This window comes from Podarcis tiliguerta (assembly GCF_965153285.1).
Source record: "Podarcis tiliguerta genome assembly, chromosome: 14".
Taxonomy (NCBI): Eukaryota; Metazoa; Chordata; class Lepidosauria; order Squamata; family Lacertidae; genus Podarcis; species Podarcis tiliguerta.
In genome coordinates this window covers 36,971,386-36,987,830 of record NC_139547.1, presented here as the reverse complement: position 1 = coordinate 36,987,830, position 16,445 = coordinate 36,971,386, and the positions used below count along the sequence as shown (strand labels likewise).

The 16,445-nt window shown below is 41.1% G+C and overlaps 1 protein-coding gene across 10 annotated transcripts in view; it reads right to left on the bottom strand.

Moving 5' to 3' along the window:
• The window catches only part of LOC310663962 (ankyrin repeat and fibronectin type-III domain-containing protein 1-like), a 328,708-nt gene that overhangs the window by 50,675 nt on the left and 261,588 nt on the right, over window positions 1–16,445 (bottom strand). The gene's annotated exons all lie outside the window — the stretch shown is intronic.

Below are 16,445 nucleotides of genomic sequence, written 5' to 3'. Positions count from 1 at the left end.
GATGTGGAGATATGCTTCAGAGGTCCAGACTATGGGGAGCTCCGAAAAATCAATAATTATAATTTGGATTATAATTTGGTCTTTTTAATTTTAGTTTTTTATTTTAATTGGATTATGATTGGATGTATTAATTGGATGTTTTTTATTGGGAAATTAATAAAAATGATTTAAAAAAATAAAAAATAAGGTGCATCCAGCAATTCATGGAAAATTGTGTCAAGATATGTATTAAATATGGCTTTTGCTATGTCATTCACAATTTCTAGAGGTTTCTTGTAGCCTAACATTGTGTAAATTTAGTCATGATAATTTCAGCTTCCTTTGATATTTTTGTTAAAGAGTAAGTTCTAATTTTTTATGTTAGACATGTATCATAATAGTTATGAAACCAGAAAGTACACAAGGATAGGTTGGGGAATGCAAGATGATACAGTATTTCAAGGATATTGTTATAAATTTGTGGAACTCACACAATTTCTGAACATTTGGAGTTAGAAACTGTAGCTGTACTGCTCTGAAAGTGAGGAGAAGGGACAGGCTGTTAAAACAGGTTGTTGTACAAGTTGCTGTGGTTACACAAGCCTGCTTGGAGCCAACAGCTTAATCTGAGAGTCGTCACAGCTTGAGAAGGGGTTTGTGGGGAGGGAGGGGGCAGATTGTGCTTTGACAGCAGGCAGCCAGCCTGAAACTCTGTCGCCAAGTGCCACAGACAAGTACCCGTGCCTTGAGCTAAATACAGGAGACATCTCTGAGATATCAAAAGCCACTGGTTTCTCTCTCTCATTCCTTCCACTCAAAGCCATCTCCAGCTGCTGAATCCATATGCCAAATGCCTTGTTTGCAACAACTGAGGGTACCGCCTTGGGAAGAAAGGCGGGTTTTGCCATAGACACATCTTACTCAGTCAGCTTAGCGAAATCTCCTTTAGTCCAACAGGGAAGACCTCTCACTGTTTGAGATCTGAGACACTGCCATCCATTTTGGACAACAATTCTCTTGCTAAGAGAGGAGACAGTTGAGAGTTTTGTTGCTGTACCAATGCCAATGCTCATTAATCATGGAAATGCAGCTATTCTGGTGCCTCTGTCTTCACTGTCAGCCTAATTAGAGCGACTGTTTCCTATCCTGGCTACTCATGCAGCTTTGGCAAGGGTGAAGCACAGTAAGAGTTTCCTTTCTCTCTCTCTCTCTCTCTCTCTCTCACACACACACACACACACACACACACACACATGCACGCACAGGAATATGTCTCCCCCCTGCCCATTCCTCTGCTTTTGTTAATTACCTGGCTTCCAGACACCCAAAAACATTGCCAGGATCATAACCCTCCATCTTACAGAGATATAGCTACTGTAGTTAGTTGCCACAAAATCACAAACTTGTGCCAAGATTTATTGTAGTAAAATCTTTAGTTTTTCATAGAACCAGAGAGTTGGAAGGAATCGCAAGGATCATCTAGTTCAACACCCTGCAATGTAGGAATCTTTCACCAAATGTGGGGCTCAAACCCACAACCCTGAGATTAAGAGTCTCCTGCTCTACTGACTGAGCTATCCCTTTTGTTCCATATCACAGATTTTCTGAGGTACCTGAAAGCTAAGCTAACACTTTCATATTATAGAAACAAACAGTTCTATGGCTTTTTCTCAAATATTGCATTGGAAGAATCATTTCAAGTTAATAAGAGCAAGAGGCAAAGCTGGCAGAACTGCAGTCTCCGAGGTGAAGATTGGGGCAAGTCGGCATATCTCATGTCTCAGAAGCAAGGAGGGAAGCTGTTTCTGCTAAGACCAGCAAGAAATCTCACATCTCCAAGATACAAGTATTATCTTTGCCCAAGTTGTACCTTTTTTAGTTAGTCACCTGGAGGTAGCACAGGTTCAAAAACAGAATGATGAAAGGGGAGAATAATGCACTGTAATTGATTAAGATGTCCCGAGGAAAGTCTTTGTGAATAGCAATGAATGTTATTTTCTTGATTTACGACTGTCCAAAGTCAGCATCTCTGTTTCCAGCCGCATGTTGGCAGAGGTCCTGTTCATTATTTTACACCCAAAATAGTTTGGCTACAAGTTTCCAGTGTCCCAATTCTTTTCATTCTCACTCTTCTCAGAATTCAGTTCAGAAATTAACTTGGCATTGTCCAAAACCATCTTTGGGTGAGGGGTGGGGTGGGGAATGCAAGTCTTGTCTGGTTTTTAGAGTATTTTCACAAATGAAAATTAAATTGCTTCAGAGTCTCCTTTTGCAAAGCCTATGCTGTAATGCACTTGGAGATTTTGTGGCAATAAAGATGATGAAGGCCTCTGTCACTGTTTGGCTCAGCTGTTGTAATGTAACTCAGAGAAATGGGTGACATTGGCTAAGCGGCTTTGATCTCAGGGTAGATAATAGGCCTTTGTGTGTACCTCTGTCAGCTGAGCTATGGTTAGTGGGAACACAGAAAAGGGCCTTCTGTGTGGCAGCTCCTAACTTGTAGAATTCACTACCCTAAGAGATTTAATAGAATCATAGATTGGAAGGGGCCCTGAGGGTCATCTTGTCCAACCCTCTGCAATGCAGGAATCTCAACTAAATCATACATGATAGATGACCATCCAACCTCTGCTTATAAACCTCCATGGGAGTTCACCACCTCACTGAAGTCTGTTCCAGTGTCAAACAGCTCTTGCTGTCAGAAAGTTCTTCCTGATGTTTAGTTGGAATCTCCTTTCTTGTAACTTGAAGCAATTACTTCGAGTCCTACTCTCCATGTGACAGTCCTTTAGATATCTGAAAATGACTACAATATCTCCTCTCAGTCTCTTTTCCAGACTAAACATACCCAATTCCCTCAACTGTTCCTCATAAGACTTAGTTTCCAGACCCTTTATCATATTTGTTGCCTTCCCCAGCAGCTTGTCAAAGGCTTCTTAAATTGTGGTGCCCAGAACTGGAGACAGTACTCTAGGTGTGGTCTTACTAAAGCAGAATAGAGCAGGACTATTACTTCCCTGTTTCAGAACACAAGACTTCTGTTGATGCAGCCTAGAATAGCATTAGCATTTTTTGCTGCTGCATCACACTGTTGACTCATGTTAAGCTTGTGGTCTACTAAGACCCCTAGATCCTTTTCACATGTACTACTGGCAAGCCAGGTGTCCTCCATCTTACATATGTGTGGCTGGTTCTTCCTTACATTTGTCTCTATTGAAATTCATTTTGTTAGCTTTAGCCCAGTTCTTCAATCTGTTAAAGGACAGTGGTACCTCGGATTACAGACGCTTCAGGTTACAGACACTTCAGGTTTCAGACTCTGCTAACCCAGAAATAGTAGCTAGGGTTAAGAACTTTACTTCAGGATGAGAACAGAAATCGCATGGCAGCGGCGTGGCAGCAGCGGGAGGTCCCATTGGCTAAAGTGGTACCTCAGGTTAAGAACACCAATCTTTGTTGGTACTTCAGCATATGTAGGCTCCACAACACTCTTAATATGTTTTAATAGAAACAGAGATACATACCACATATTTATAGAGCAAAATTTAAAATGAATCAAACATTATTAATAATTGGCTGACACAGAGCTATTAGTATTAATCAAGAGTGGGGAATCTGTGGCCTTCAGAGTGGCTGGGGAAACCCAGCCAGATGTGCAGGGTATAAGTTGTTGTTGTTGTTGTTGTTGTTGTTGTTGTTGTTGTTGTTGTTTGTTTTATTTTGATGGATAACAAGTTCCACAATCCCTTACCATTGACTATGCTGACTGGGGACTGATGGGAGTTGGAGTGCAATAAAATCTAGAGGGGCACTATTTCCTCATCCATGGTACAGATAATGATTAGATAATTAAATGTGGGAAATAGATGTATTTTAACTCCCAAGCAGTTTGCAACAAAGAAGAAGGAAAGAGAACGGCAGTGCATGATTTGAAATCACCTGAAACAATGTGTTAATTTTCCTATCACCATCTAAACATGATGCATAGTAACAAGTTACTATTTTTTTCTCTGTAAGAGATACAAAATGGGCATTAGCCAAATAGGCAACATGACAGCAATCAAATTGCAGAGAAAGTAATACATGTGTTGCATTCAGAGATAATCCCACTGGGGCTCCCAGTAATGTCAGCAACCGTCAGGATGCAACAACTTGCCAGGAACAGTAAGATGACATTGTGTCACTTATAACCTTACTGCTTACTTTCACAAATGATGATTATATGTTTCTCTTTTCTTAATGACAAGTGAATCCCAGAATGGACTCAAGCTTCCAAACATAGAGAACCTGGAAAATATTTGCCTTGAAAATAGTCATTATTGTGATCTGTTATTTTCCCAAATGGCCTATTTTCTCTTGCTGGAGTCAGATGACAAACAAAAGAGATTCTTTTCTCTTTTCTTTTTTGTGGAGGGGAGAGTAATTGTTACACAGTATATCCACTATCATTTGACAGACAGAAATTGCTGCTCATGTTGCAGAAAATGAAAGCCTGTACCACGATGAAGAGTAATGAGTGAACAATCTGATTTTAAAGAGTCTGGCTGCACTAAGCCATCCTGAATCGGTATGAAGTGTGAACATTTGCAGTTTCCTGCAGTGAAGAAAGTATCTATCACACAGATGTATAGAGATTTCATAATATCAATGAACCCAATGTTTCAAAGAAACATCAATAATGAAGAAGATAATGAAGAAGCTATAGGATTTCAGCCCAATAAATGAGGATTATGGGCCCTGGCGTGCTCTGGTCCATGGCGTGCTCTGGTCCATGGCGTGCTCTGGTCCATGGGGTCACGAAGAGTCGGACACGACTGAACGACTAAACAACAACATGGGCCCTGGATTCTGTTTTAATTAGTTAAGATTAACTCCCATTCTCTCCTTTAGGACTCCTACTCATGCACGCATACTAGTCCTCTAAAAGAAGACACACTTGATGTTTAATTTATTTAAAATGTAAAGTAAAGGTAAAGGGACCCCTGACCATTAGGTCCAGTTGTGGCCGACTCTGGGGTTGCGGTGCTCATCTCGCTCTAAAGGCCGAGGGAGCCGGCGTACAGCTTCAGGGTCATGTGGCCAGCATGACTAAGCCGCTTCTGGCGAACCAGAGCAGCGCACGGAAACGCCGTTTACCTTCCCACTGGAGCAGTACCTATTTATCTACTTGCACTTTGACATGCTTTCGAACTGCTAGGTGGGCAGGAGCAGGGACCGAGCAACAGGAGCTCACCCCATCGCAGGGATTCGAACCGCCAACCTTCTGATTGGCAAGTCCTAGGCTCTGTGGTTTAACCCACAGCGCCACCAAATGTAGGGATATTCAATAAAACTGAATATGAAAGGATAGTCGAAACACATTAATCCCAAATTAAGTAATCTTCAGATTACTTAATTAGATTTACAGAAGCATTTGATTGAACATCAGTTAATCTAATTACTGCATTATCCTAAGAATGCCCCCAAGGTACCCTCTACTTATACCCATTCACAGTTTTCACTCCCCACCTAGCAATCTGGCCAGATTAACCAGATTACAGTGGTACCTCTGGTTACGTACTTAATTCATTCTGGAGGTCTGTTAACATGAAACTGTTCTTAACCTGAAACACCACTTTAGCTAATGGGGCCTCCTGCTGCCACTGTGCCACTGGAGCGCGATTTCTGTTCTCACCCTGAAGCAAATACCCAAGGTACTATTTCTGGGTTAGCGGAGTCTGTAACCTGAAGCGTATGTAACCCAAGGTACCAGTGTATACCTAAACAGCTATCATCTCTCTATCAGGACTTTGTCCACAGCATCTCCCTGATCTACCAAGCCTGACTTGTTTTTGAGAAACCCATGCTGGGTCATAGTAATCACAGCATCATTTTCTAAGTGCTCACAGACAGCTGTTTATCTGTTTGAGAACCTTTCCTGGTATCGTCAAGCTCACTGTTTGGTAGGTACCTGGGTCATCTTTCCCTCCCCTTTTTGAAGATGGGGTCACCATTTGCCCACCTAATCTGCAGGGACCTCAGCTATTACAGAGAGAGGGTCTGAGATTACACCTGCAAGCTGCTTTAATACCCTTGGGTGCAACTCATCAGGCTCTGGAGATCTGAATTCAGTTAAAATAGCAAGGTGTTTCCTTACCACCTCTTTTTCTGTATTGGGTTCAGCTCCCTCCCTGCATCATTTATTCTATTATCACCAGGTTGGGCACTGTTTTCCTTTTGAATGAAGACTCAGGCAAGGTATAGCATGATTTTGCCGTGGTGTAAAGAAAGTAAAGTAAGTTGGTGAATCAATAGTTGCTTGTAAGCCTGATTGAGATGCATGTGATGCACAACATGTATTTAAGGCAAGAATCTCCAAAGGGATAACAACAAAGAAAAGAACTGGATGAGCCTGTTTGGACTTACAATCTAATATTTTGAGATGGATATTGCCAACAGATCAAAGACTTCCCAGTTTGCTAAAAACTGGAAGGTGATAAAAGACAAAAGCCTTGCTTTAAAAACAAGACCAGTCTTTTGGAAAGAACGTAGAGTCTGGGAGGATGAGAGATCCATATATATTTATTTATTGGCCACTTTGCTCATCCAGGCATTTCTGCATAATGGAAGCCAATTTTCAATCATTCCAATCCTAAACCATGTTAACCAAGTTTTCAGGATCAGGCCCTGCTCTTTGTTTAGCATTTTGGCAAGCTCTAACCTACACCACAAAGAATCACAAGCTTTGGCAGACCACAAGGACAGTGTCAAAGCTCAATTCCATACAGTTAATTCAATAAGTCACAGATACCATTACTTCATAAGGCAGAGAGACTCCAACGTTATTAAGGGAATTGTAGAAGGGGGAGGAGGGGGGAAATGGAGAACGAAAACAGAGAGGGTGGAGGGCGAGGGGGCGCGTTAGAACAGAGACAAGCAGAAGAACAAAAACATCCCATAAATCATGCAAAGCTGCTGAAATACCAGAACAAATGACTCCTGATCTTGGCCATTGTTCCCGTGCAATGGTTTAATGCACATACACATACAAGCAAAAACAAAGTGCCTTCAGTTTCATTTCAGCCTACTCCTGTGTGCTGGGGGAAGAACTGCTGAATTTGACTTAGTTTGGGAGATGTGTGAAGAATTCCAGAGGAGATGCAGCTAGTTTGAACCAACAGTGGATGGGATTTATAAAACTGCTCAAGTGATTAGGACATTCATTTCCTATTAAGGTGAGGTGACTTTGGAAAGTAGAGCTGATGTCAAACACTTAAATAGGGTCAGGGGCTCAGTCCAAACAACATCCTGTACTCCAGTGTCACAATTAAGTTAAATTAATATCTTTTCCAATTTCTCTCTTGGTGAAGGCCTCCATTGTACATTATGCACAATATTTTTTTTTAGTATAGCAAACACATAGTTTACAGTCTCATTTTCTTCCACCCCCACTGCCTCCGATGATTGTTCAGGGAAGGAATATGACCATGGGCAGTGTTTTTTCATTGTAGCCTAGGCAATATAGAAATGCTTCACTTTCTTCCTGCACTGTGTCTAGGCTACTATGGGATTCTCCACAGCTTTTTGCACTGTGCTATGATCAGCTGGAAGGATAGGGAGTATTGCTCAGTTGCTATGCAGGCAGGCAACTCTCTCTATATTCTGGCATTATGCTGTGTGCTGTTGCAGCAAAGTATGAGGCAACAGCAATAGTTACTTGGTTCCTAGGCAATCAGGTGAGTCTCCCCATCTTCCAGAGATGTTATGTGGCCTTGCTTCTTCTGCAGCTGTGCAAACAGCCACAAAAAGAACTAAGTAAAGGTATATTTGGTGGGGGGTTCAGGGAGCATTTTGTGCCTCATTGTCCCATAAATTGAACCTGAAATCTTGTTAAATAATACTGCACTGGTTTCAAAACTATGTTACCATGTTTCAAAAAAGCCAGATCAAAAAAGTCCCCCCACATTTCCCTTGAAAAAACCTCTGTCACAGTGAGAGTAATTATAGCCCTTTTCAGAGGAGATGTTCAATAAACCCATCACCTCCACTGCTACATATTAATATCCATGAGAAATGTGAGCTGGTTCTAGGAAGTAAACTGACATCCTTGCAAAAGTGGGGCATATTAGAACAAATACAGGGCAGCTTCTTGTATCTGAGCTGTAGTAGGAATTACAAATGTTCTCTGGTCTGGTTTTCTTAATGGATACATTGAAGGGCTCATATGTGTTTGTCAGTTCTTAAGTGAATGGAAGAAGATGGATGAGCTTGTTCTGGTCTACACTTTCATTTTCTGTTGTTTTTGTACAAGGGTGTCAGAGGCCTGACGTAGGCACAATGGCACTCACAGAAGATATATTGGTAGACATGGCTTTCTGTTAACTATCACTACTTCAATAGGAGGCACTTGGTTGCATGCTTTGATACTAGTTTTTCCATTCATATTATTCTGAGAATAGATCAGCAAGAAGAAAACTGCAAGTGTTCTTTAATCATTTCTGTTACATTCTGACAGTTCTCCAACCTTTCTGCATTGAAACTCCTTTTATTAAGGGTAAAAAGATGGCAACGCTACAGTTAGCAAAAATATTACAAGTATAAAAAGAGTGAACTATAATTAATCATTAAATAAAAAGATTTAGAGGAATAAAATTGGATAAGAGGAACCTATCAGTACAGTGGTACATCGGGTTACAGACGCTTCAGGTTACAGACTCTGCTAACCCAGAAATATTACCTTGGGTTAAGAACTTTGCTTCAGGATGAGAACAGAAATCATATGGTGGTGGCAGCAGGAGGCCCCATTAGCTAAAGTGGTACTTCAGATTAAGAACAGTTTCAGGTTAAGAACAGACCTCCAGAAAAAATGAATTTCAATAGCAACAAATGTAATATTCTGCACTTAGGCAGGAAAAACCAGCTGTGGAAATATAAGATGTGAAACATGTGAAAAGGATCTAGGGGTCTTAGTAGACCACAAGCTTAACCAGAGCCAGGGCTTTTTTGGCTGTGGCTCCAATCTGGTGGAACGCTCTGTCACAAGTGACTAGGGCCCTGTGGGACTTGACATCTTTCCACAGGGCCTGCAAGACAGAGCTGTTCCACCAGGCCTTTGGCCAGGGCACAGCCTGACCCCCTCCTTTGGCAATCCTCACATAACTCTAGCTCAATGGTTGCCATTAATCTAATTTGAACTGATTTTAGAATTAAATGATTTTAGAATGTTGTATCATTTTACTGTTGTTAGCCGCTCTGGGCCCGGCTTCGGCTGGGGAGACCGGAATATTATTATTATTATTATTATTATTATTATTATTATTATTATTATTAACCTGAGTCAATAGTGTGATGCAACATTAAAAAAAGCTACTGCCATTATAGGCCGCATCAACAGGAACACTCCCTCCTGTAATGATATGTTGAACACACACAGGATCCATCTAGTCATACCCTCTTAGCATGCTTTAATAAGCCAAGATAAGTGTAGTGGGCTGTATCATTGCAAGCACCTTGTCCAGATCATCAGGCTGCTTCTGAAACTGAAACTGCTCCCATGATGCCACAGCATCCTTCACTGCCATGCAGTAGACACAACTGTATTCTGTTGGTTTTGCAGCACATATTTCACCACTTGCATTCTAGCTATCCAGCCTGTTTCACTGCCCTTAGTTCCCTTTTATAGAAAGAAACAGAATGGGTTCCATAATGCTAGAGAAAGTACTCAGGGAGTTTGTGTCAAAAGCCTGGTGCATGTCACTGTTCTACGGCAAGACAAGAGCTTCAACAGGATTGTCTGCTCTATGCACTGGGGGGGGGGGAGCCTAAGAGCATTCAGGAATGCATTGGGTTCCACTAGTTCCTGGTGTTGGACCATTTAAAGCAGTTCATGAGCTCTGCAAAGAGGAATTGGTGCCATAAATCAAACTACATCAGGAAATAATCTATTCATGAAAGTGGGGTAATATCCAGCCCCTCTATTTCCAGAACACCCCTTCCTCCATATGGAAGAAAGACCAAATTAAGAGATTGCCTGCCCTATGAACTGGAGTGATTACAACTTTTTTTTACTCTAAAATTGAAAATCCACACATCAGTATGCATGCATCTGTGAGCACATGTGAGTGGACAAATCCACCTTGCCCAAAACCCCTCTTAAAAGCATGCAGCTTTTGGGGGGATGACAAACCTTTAATCAACTTTCAGGCCAAAAAAAGTTAGCCATCTTTGCTTTGCAATATTTTTAGAAACAAACAAACAAACAAAAACCCAGACCCCTCTCCCATGTCTATCTTCCTACACATTCATCTAGCAACCAGCTTGAATATCTGGCCTCTGGAAATTTAAGTAACTGCCTTTGCCAAAGGCAAGATCCAAGAACACTGGAAGGACCAAAAGTCTGAGATGGTACAGCATATTCATATGTCCCTAACAGTAAGGACTTTGTGGCACCAGATTTTAGGGGAAAAAACACCTAAGAAAAGTCTAATAATGAAGTACTTATTTTAGTAAATATCATATGAGTGAAATAAGTGTTTCTCAATACTTCAAGTCTCTCCCTGCCATTTCCCCCCATTTTTTTTTTTTTACAAGAGGAATTCGGCAGACTTGTATAGTTCATGCTAAACTTTTGAGGGGGGGAGGAGCTGTTTTCCTCACTTTTCAAAGTACATAAATGTGTGCTGCGCTAGCTAAATAAAACAGTCACTGTACCACAGGAGGGACAAGTTCCTTTTAATGTTCCACTTTTGACAGGGCACAGGCTTGAAAATGTGGGTTGATGCTTGAGATTTTGACCAGATCTGAGAGCTTGAGTGAGAATCTTCACTGGTTCCCAGTATGTTTTCAATTCAAAGTGTTGGTGCTGACCTTTAAAGCCCTGAACGGCCTCGGCCCAGTATACCTAAAGGAGTGTCTCCGCCCTCATTGTTCAGCCCGGTCTTCTGGTGGTTCCCTCACTGAGAGAAACAAAGTTACAGGGAACCAGGCAGAAGGCCTTCTCGGTAGTGGTGCCCTACCTGTGGAACACCCTCCCTTCAGATGTCAAGGAGATAAAGAACTACACAACTTTTAGAAGACATCTGAAGGCAGCCCTGTATTAGAAAGTTTTTTATATTTGATGTTTTACTATGTTTTATATATGTGTAAGCTGCTCAGAGTGTCTGGGGAAACACATCCAGATGGGTAGGGTATTATTATTATTATTATTATACTTAAAAATGCAGCATGGGAGATGCCTCCCAGAAGAACTCTGCTTTGCACACTTTGGGTAGAATGCATTGTCTTCAAATCCAATAAACAGAGCCCCAAAGGGACACTATAACCCAGTGTTTCTCAAACTTGGGTCTCCAGCTATTGTTGGACTGTAATCCCCATCAACCCTAGCTAGCAGGACCAGTGGTCAGGGATGATGGGAGGTGTAGTCCAACCTGTGCCTCCATGTATAGCTGTGAGTCCAAAATGACTGCCAGGCTGCACACCTGGTCATTCAGGGGCACAGTTACCCCGTTCAGGACCAGGGAGTACCCCACACCCACCTACCCCATCCCTCCAAAACAGCATCCTCAATCCGTTAGCCGCCATCCATCCTCCAACTGCCTCCAGAGAATTGTGGTGCAGTTGATAAGACTGTAGCATTTGGAGATGAGAGGGCCAGGCTCAGAGGCCTCTTCAACCCCATGACAAAATCCAGAGCACTCTTGATCATGGCACCTGGGCTCAAAAATCCCCTCCCTTCAGGAGACTCAGGGCCAAACTACATGTGACATTAAATCACAGGGTTTGCCCTGAGTGCATAATTATTCTTTCAGAATAACCAACCAATCTGCATTGGGAACAGAGGATGGGGGGGGGAGGGCTAAATCCCCCACCCAAGGGTCCAGATCCCTCTCTCACACATGCTAGCACACTCAGGGGCAAACCACATGATTAGCATCACCTGCAATTTTGGCCTTTCCCCTAACCCTTCAGAAAACTTGTTAACATTTATTCTGCATTTTGATCCCCAGTCGGTTTTTTAAATATAATGTTGAGGTGTTTAGTAATTTGATTGTTATTTTCTAAATTATTTTTATTGTTTTTTGTTTTCTATTGTATTGCATTTTAATGCTATTTTGTGAACCACATTGAAAATTTTCACTTAAGGAGTGGTATATAAATCTTTTAAATAAATAACATAAAAAACAAAGCAGCGCGTGCACACAAACCCCGGTGTAAATCAACAAGAACATTAATGTTACAACAAATACACTGAAACCAGCATCTTACATTATGCCTGCAGCTGCAAAGCCAGTGTCATGTCAGCATAGTGAATGTTGACAACAAACTCCAAACCGCCATATAACCACACCCAGTTGCTTATATGTGGATTAAAAGGGGTGTATGGAAACATGTTGCAGAACTCTATGGAATTTAGGAATGCTTGATCAATTCTACTTTTGTGAATTCAATGTGAACTAACCTATTCAACACCTCACTGACTAATGTGCTGGCTGGAATATAATTTCTCCTCTTTTTTTTAATCCAGGTAAATGCAGAACAGGCTTATGAATCAACACAAGTGAAATGGCACATAATGATCCATATATCTGTAGTAGGATTCCACAGGGAAGATACGCAATTGCTTATCACAACCCTGCTAGAAACAAGTAGATTAACACTAGAGTAGTCCCACAAATTCTTGCCAGGCCCCACAGTAAAGTGACTAATACCTCATGATCAATGGCATCAAAGGTCACAAAAGGGTCTAACACATCAGCAGGGTGCTATTACCAATATTATTCTCAAGGTGACAGTCACTGATAAAGTGCAGTGTTTAATGGATCCAGAAAATTTTCAGGATTTAAGCATGCCTGAAGCTGGGTACGTTACAACTCAATAATCATATCCAGAAAGGGTAGGTTGGAAACAGCTTGATAGCCAGTTGGGAAATCTGCATTCAGAATAACTATTTTTGGGCCACCAGAATTATTTGAGTAGTAATACCTTATCTCGGTAAACCAAGGAATCCCTACATTACAAAATGTGCTCACTTTCACACACCCCACCATGATTTGTCCACACTGAGATTCATAAGAGCATGCCTGTGCCTTTGGTCTGGTTTACACATGTAACAGAATGAAGTGGAAATAATGTTAACAAGAGTAGCAGAAATATACTTCAATACTTGAAGCTGCTGGTAATGGATCACATTTTTAATGCTTTCCTATATGAAAAAAATCCCTGGAAGCTGAACTCTAGATAAAAAATAAATTGTTAAGCTACAACCTCTCTGCCTGTGCTGCTAGTTTTTTACTTGCACATTAGAGATTTTTTTGTGGAGGAACACTGAGCAACCATGTCATTTCCCAACTGCACTGGTATAGTTCACTCTACGAACTCATAATTCAACCACCTCTTTTTGCTACATGTGTAGATGTTACCAAGATTATAACATGGGGAGCAGTGTTGAAATTACATTTTGAAGAGCTACAACTAAATTTGTTGAATGCTCACTAGTCTCTGCAAAATTTGGTATTGTTTGTGGGATGCTGAGCTTGGAGGTCCTCAGAAATACGAAATTTCTCAGCTTTTATTGGCATCACACATGTTCAGTATCACTGAATACTAGGCCTTGGGAATTTTTTTTGTCTGTCAAAATTAACAGCTTCCATCTCTATATGTCTTAATTTCCATATGGGGAATAAGGAGACACACACTTAATCTACCTAACAGAGCAGGGCAACATTTAATGAATAAATTGTTTATGTGAAGGGCTCCATAGAAAAATATTAACTGAAAGGTGTGTCACAGACTGCTTACATTGATATAGTCCCTTTGACTCCAGTGGCGACCATACTAAAAATAAGTGATTTGTGAATAGACCCTTTTATAGAGCTACTGGGGTGGGACTGCTTACATATATGCATGTGGGTGCGTATTTCAATATTGCTAAGCGTCAAGGCTGAAATTAAAGAAAAGATGGGGCAACTTACAATAGGAACCACCTCCTTATTTATTCTATTAACTTACCACCACAAACACACACATTTTATTGATGACCTAGCTGTGAACACCTAGTACATTTGGGAACATGTACCATCTTTTCCCTAAGATCAAAACAGTTCTGCTTCATGATGGAAGAAGCTGTACAAGGAACTCTGATGAGTGGGGAAGAACTAAGTGGTGTTGGGGGCTGATGAACAGAGTATATGAGTATTCATTTTACAAAACGCATGTGTCAGCTGAACAGCAAAGATTTGGAGGAACCAGAGCACATCCTTCAGCAGACGAACCTGCACTTGCTCCTGTTTCCACACCATTCACTATAGTGGCTTACATATAAAGTTGTCAGGATCATGACTGACCCAGACCCTAGAGAGACCTCTTAGGAGGAAGAGAACTGGGGTTCCATGCAGCACTTTGCTCCCACTCTAGATATGGAGAAACCTGTACCTGTCCAAACATTGATTAAAGGCAGTGGCAGACCAGACAAGTCCGAAGATGCTGTCAGGCAGCTCTATTGACAGAGCTCCAGTTGGGAAGAAGAGTACTCAAAAGGAAGGAGAAGACCAATAATATCATTTGTTATGCACTAAAAGATATTGTAAAGTGACATCCCAGTGGTGATGGTTTCCTAATCTTTCAACCCCTGGCTCTTTTTTTTTTATCTCAGTAGTCTAACCACAAGGCTACACTGCTTCTTCTCATAATAATAATAATAATAATAATAATAATAATAATAATAATAGTTATATTAATTAGGTATGTATGACAAATTTCTGATGAGCTGTCAGTTATAATGATGCTCTTCCAGGATGGCAGCAGAAGGGGTGGGGAAATAATGAGCCTGGATATAGCTGGGGAACCTACCAGTAAAGTGCCTTATATATTTTCAGATCTTCAGCCCATCCAGTGATGTATGAATGATGGGCAATATTTGGAGGCCCCTTGCTTTATAGTCAACCTTCGCTGTAGAATGTGTGGGCTTGTTCACTCAGAAAGTAGAATGTGTCTTCATTAAAAGTTTTGGTGGCACTACATCTATCCTACATAGTTAGCACTCACTCATCACTTACTTCCCCCATGAGCCCCAGACCATGCCTGCTGCACAGGCTAGAGATCAATTCATGGACTATCAGGATAGGCAGGAATAACTCTGCTGACTGAAGCAAGACCTCAAAAGTCTTTTAACTCCAGAGACTCCCTCACATGCTAACAAGGAGGCTTGCTACCCTCCACCATCACACTAAGCAACAGTAAATTCTAAACTGTGCATTTGAACAAATTAAATTTCCCTTGCCGTGCAAGAAGTGGGGATTCTTTGGGTAAGGGCTAGAATTCTATCCCATTCACAGAACCAAAGGCCACCTATATCACCTATGGACTAAGGAAGTCTTCAAATCCAGCATCTTTAACAGTATAGTTGTTATTATGGACATTACAAAGGGCCAAACTAGATGTTATACACATGGCTGCTGCTGAAAAGTGGACACCTATTTGACTTTGTGTTTGTAACCACTGATAGAACTTAAGCATGTCCTGATTTTAGAGCTGCACCAAACCCCTAACCTCCTTGGACCTTTCTTTACAAAAGGAGCGAGCTATTAGGTGACACCCATAGAGAGAAAGCCATTTGATGTTCAGCAGTTATGAGGTAGTCAAAGGTTTTCTTCTCCTTCCCCCATCCCATCTTAAGAAGCATTTTTGTTTAAAGATAAGAGCCATTCCAAGTGGCTCTTAAATAAATTTCTTTTTTTTAAATAGGGAGGAGCCCTCAGACCACTTCCATTTCACCTCCCCCCTTGAAATTCCACCTCCTGGAGCTTCCACTCCCACTGCCTGAACTTTGAAATCAAATATGTGTTTATGGGAGGGAAGTATTGGTTTGTTTTTGTTCCATTATGTATTTTGTGTTCTTATTTTTTACTTTTAATGTTATGAACTGCACCGTGATCTTCTGATGAAGATGTACACATTTAATAATAAATATATATATAAATTGGGAGAGGTTTTTTTGCTGCAGCTTCCCTTCAAACATCAAGAATTTGGGCCATTTTGGTTGACCAAAATGTCCAGCCGAGCCCTACTTGATATTATAGCATTCCATGTTTCTCTGTCTTCTGCAAGCAACAGCCATGAAGTGGAGTAAGGTTGGGGAAGGAAAGGATAGGATATGGGTAAGATTTTTGAAGATGCTATGGAAAGGGAGGGAAGACATAAAGATGTAGTTACTATTTCAGTGGGAACTGTGTGCCACTGGTCTAAAATATCACAAGAGAGAAACTTGTCATTCACGCTCACCTGCCTGAACAACTTTCTTCCTCATTTGGGCCTTGCTGAGCTTGCTTTGTTCCAGTCCTGAGTCCCTCCTTGATAACTTGCTGTCCATCCTGGACCTGATCAAGGCCCAGCTTTGCTTTAAGCTTGGGAAAATCCACACAATCCAGGGATAACTATTCATAAACTGATTTCCATTTTTGATCTTTGTAAAATTTAGATGAGGTTATGTG